We start from the raw sequence: 4,939 nt of genomic DNA on the forward strand, positions 1-4,939 counted from the left end.
CCATCAGAGGGCAGACAGAAGAAGCAAGAAGAACCACAATCCCACAATGGCTAGAACAAAAACCACATTACAGAAAGTTAATCAGGATGAAGAAGCAGAAAGTTGTGTCTCAGATGGATGGACAAGATAAAACCCCAGAAAACGACTAAATGAAGTGGAAATAGGCAATCTTCCAGAAAAAGAAATCAGAATAACGATAGGGAAGATGATCCTGGATCTCAGGAAGACAATGGAGAAGATCCAAGAAATTTTTACCAAGGCCTTGAAGAATGAAAGAACAAACAAACAGAGATGAACAATACACTACAAGGAATCAATGAATAATTGAGGCAGAAAAATGGCTAAATAACCTGGAGGACGAAATGGTGAAAATCATTGCTGCAGAACAGAATATAGAAAAAAGAATGAAAAAAAAACTGAAGATGCCTATGAGACCTCTTCTTCTTGTTGTTCAGTTGCTCAATTGTGTCTGACACTTTGTGGCTCCATGGACTGCAGCACACTAGGCTTCCCTGTCCATCACCAACTCCCGGAGCTTGCTCAAACTTATGTCCATTGAGTCGGTGATGCCATCCAATGATCTCATCCTCTGTCATCCCCTTTTCCTGCCTTCAATCTTCCCCAGAATCAGGGTTTTTTCAAATGAGTCAGCTCTTAGCATCAGGTAGCCAAAGTATTGGAGCATCAGCTTACTCCTTCCAATGAATATTCAGGGTTGATTTCCTTTAGGATTGACTGATTTGATCTCCTTGCAAGCCAAGGGACTCTCAAGAGTCTTCTCCAGAACTACAGTTCAAAAGAATCAATTCTTCAGTGCTCAGTCTTCTTTATGGTCCAACTCTCACATCTATACATGACTACTGGAAAAACCATAGCTTTGACTAGACAGAGCTTTGTCAGCAAGGTAATGTCTCAGCTTTTTAATATACTGTCTAGGTTGGTCATAGCTTTTCTTCCAAGGAGCAAGCATCTCTTAATTTCATGGCTGCAGTCACCATCTGTGGTGATTTTGGAGCCCCCAAAAATAAAGTCTTTCACTGTTTCCATTGTTTCCCATCTATTTGCCATGAAGTGATGGGACTGGATGCCATGATCTTCATTTTTTGAATGTTGAGTTTTAAGTCAGCTCTTTCAGCCTCTTTCACTTTCGTTAAGAGGCTCTTTAGTTCCTCTTCGTTTTCTGCCATAAGGGTGATGTCATCTGCATATCTGAAGTTGATGATATTTCTCCTGACAATCTTGATTCCAGCTTGTGCTTCATCCAGCCTGGCATTTCGCATGATGTACTCTGCATATAAGTTAAATAAGCAGGGTGACAATATACAGCCTTTCCCAATTTGGAACCAGTCTGTTCCATGAGTCTGTTTCATGTCCAGTTCTAACTGTTGCTTCTTGACCTGAATACAGATTTCTCAGAAGGTAGGTCAGGTGGTCTGGTATTCCCTTCTCTTGAATTTTCCACAGTTCCACAGTCAAAGGCTTTCCTCTGGGCAACATTAAATGCACCAACATTCACATTATAGGGGTCCCAGAAGGAGAAGAAAGAGAAAGGACCTGAGAAAAATTCCCTAACATGGGAAAGAAATAGTCAACCAAGTCCAGGAAGCACAGAGAGTCCCAGGCAGGATAAACCCAAGATGAAGACACTGAGACTCATAAAAATGAAACTGACAAAAATTAAAGACATAGATAAAACATTAAAGGCAACAAGGGAAAAACAACAAAGAACTACATGGGACTCCCATCAGGCTATCAGCTAATTTCCCAACAGAAACTGTACAAGCCAGACGGGAATGGCATGATATATTTAAAGCGATGAAAAGGAAGAACCTACGCCCAACAATACACTACTCAGCAAGACTCTCCTCCAGATTTGATGAAGAAATCAAAAGGTTTCCAGACAAGCAAAGGTTAAGAAAATTCAGCACTACCAAACCAGCTTTACAATGAATGCTAGAGGAACTTCTCTAGGGAGGAAACACAAGAGAAGGAAAAGACCTACAGAAAATAAACTCAAAACAATTAAGAAAATGGTAATAGGTTCACATATTAATAAGTATCTTAAATGTAAATGGATTAAATGCACCAACCAAAGACAATGGCTGAGCAGATGAAACCATGTGCATGTATGTACTTCCACTTACCACACCACTCTGCTTGACCAGCCAAATCATGTGTAATTATTTTATATTGTTAGGCTAGTCATGTTCCCATTATGACTTGCAGTTGTAATATCTCTTATTTTTTGTCTGGCTATTGATTGTGAAAACTGATAAACGTTTTTTACTATTGTGATTATGTAACTATTACTCACTTAATGATTGCTCAACAGAAAAATAATAGAATTCTATATCACCAAATTACCACTTAAAAACTGCAATTACTTTTTAAAATCCTGATGCATAACAGAATTATCATGGAATTTTTTGAAAAATGCAAATACCCAGGTATTGCTTTTTTTTCTCCAAAGGTCCAGATAAGTTTTTAATGAGCAACCATTTTTAAAAACAACTGGACTATATGATTATCTTTTACTTTTATCTAGTTTGTTTCACTTTTTCATTTCATATTCAGTGCTCCAATTTCATTTAGTTTTTTTTCCAATTTCTCCAACTCTTCTTCTTTTTTTATGTTCTTTCTCAAGCCTTTAATCAGCATAGTAGAAAAGCTCTTTTATACATATATATAAATTATATGTATAATATATATATTTTAGAAAACTTAAGAATTTTTGCCTAATTAAAAAATTAGACATTTTTACTTCACTTTTTGGACTTAGTATTAATAGAATGATAGATATCTTATTTTAAAAAATAGATATGCAACAAACAACAAAAGTTTACTGAATAGCACAGGAACCTATAGTCAATATCTTATAATAACCTATAATGGAAAATAATCTGAAAAATAATACACATGTATATTTATCACTGAATCATGTTTGCTGTGCACCTGAATCATTGTGAGTCAATGATACTTCAATAAAGAATATATAGATATAGATATAGATATTAAGCTCCCTGATGGCTCAATCGGTAAAGAGTCTGCCTGCAGTGTGGGAGACCTGGGTTTGATCCCTGGGTCCGGAAGCTCCCCTGGAGAAGGAAATGGCAATCCATTCCAGTATTCTTGCCTGGAGAATAGATATTAAGGGGAAAAAAAAGAGTAGTGAGAGAGGGCAGCCTTGTCTATGCCTGCAAATTTTCAGTGTTTCGCCTTTGAGTACGATGTTGGCTGTAGGCTGGTCAAAGGTGCTCATATGGCCTTTATTGGTTGAGATATGTTCCCTGTACAAACAATTTGTTGAGGGCTTATTATAAAAAAAAAAAAAAAACATAAAAGGATGCTGTATTTTGTCAAATGCTTTTTATGAATCTTTTGAGATACTCATATGATTTTTGCTTTTATTCTATTAATGTGGTGTATCCCATTGATTGATTTGTGTATGCTGAACCATTCTTGTAACCCGGGAAGAAACCCCACTTGGTCATGGTGTTGAATTCAGGTTCCTAATATTTTTGTTGATAAGTTTTTCATATATATTCATCGGGGATGGTGGTCTATAGTTTCCTTCTCTTCTAGTGTCTTTATCCTCACTTTTGTATCAGAATGATGCTGACCTCATAAAATGGGTTTGAGTGGTCCCTCATCTTCTGTTCTCTTGGAAAACTTTAAGGATTAGCATTAGTTCTTCTTTAAATGTTTGGTAAAATTCACCAGTGAAGTTGTCTGGGTTTTTCTGTGTCGGAAGGTTTCTGATTACTGATTCAATCTCCTTACTGGTTATTGGTCTGTTTTTATTTTCTATTCATAATTGAGTCTTAGTAGGTTGTATATTTCTAGGAATGCATCTTTTTCTTCTTGGTGGGCCATTTGTTGGCATATAATTACTCTTGGTAATCTCTTATGAGCTTTTGTATATCTGTAGTATATGTCATTTGTAATGTCATTTGTAAATATCATTTGTATAACATTTGTAATGTCTCCTCTTTAATTCCTTGTTTCACTGATTTGAGTATTATTTTTTTAAGTTAGTCTAGCTAAAGGTTTGTCAATTTCATTTATCTGGTCTATAAAACCAGCTCTTAGTTTTATTGATTTTTTCTATCCTCTTACAGTGTTTATTTCCTTTATTTCTGCTCTGAATTTTACAATTTTCTCAATTCTGCTAACTTCAGGCTTTGTTCTTTTTCTAATTCCTTGATGGATAATGTTAGACTTTTTATTTGATATTTTTCTATTTTCTTAATACGTATTTATTGCCATAAACTTCATTCTAACAACTACTTTTTCAGCCTCCCATAAATTTGGTGTGTTTGTTTCCATTTTCATGTTTCAAGATATTATTTCCCTTTTGTTTTATTATTTAACCCACTGATTTTCAGGAGTGTGTTGTTTAGTTTCCATAAGTTTTCCAGCCTTCCTCGTGTTGTTGATTTCTAGTTTCATACCATGTGGTCAGAAAAGAAACTTCATATGAATTCAATCTTCTTGAATTTCCTAATACTTGTTTTATGGCCTGTTACATGATCTAACCTAGAGAGCAGTCTGTGTGTCCTTGAGAAGAGTGGGTATTCTGCTGCTGCTGGATATAATGTTTTTTTGTTTTTTTGTTTTTAATTTTATTTTTAAACTTTACATAATTGTATTAGTTTTGCCAAATATCAAAATGAATCCACCACAGGTATACATGTGTTCCCCATCCTGAACCCTCCTCCTTCCTCCCTCCCCATATCATCCCTCTGGGTCGTCTCAGTGCACTAGCCCCAAGCATCCAGTATCGTGCATCGAACCTGGACTGGCATCTCGTTTCATACATGATATTTTACATGTTTCAATGCTATTCTCCCAAATCTTCCCACCCTCTCCCTCTCCCTCAGAGTCCATAAGACTGTTCTATACATCAGTGTCTCTTTTGCTGTCTCGTACACGAATTACA

Source organism: Bison bison, unplaced genomic scaffold (assembly GCF_000754665.1).
Source record: "Bison bison bison isolate TAMUID 2011002044 unplaced genomic scaffold, Bison_UMD1.0 scf7180017864270, whole genome shotgun sequence".
Lineage (NCBI taxonomy): Eukaryota > Metazoa > Chordata > Mammalia > Artiodactyla > Bovidae > Bison > Bison bison.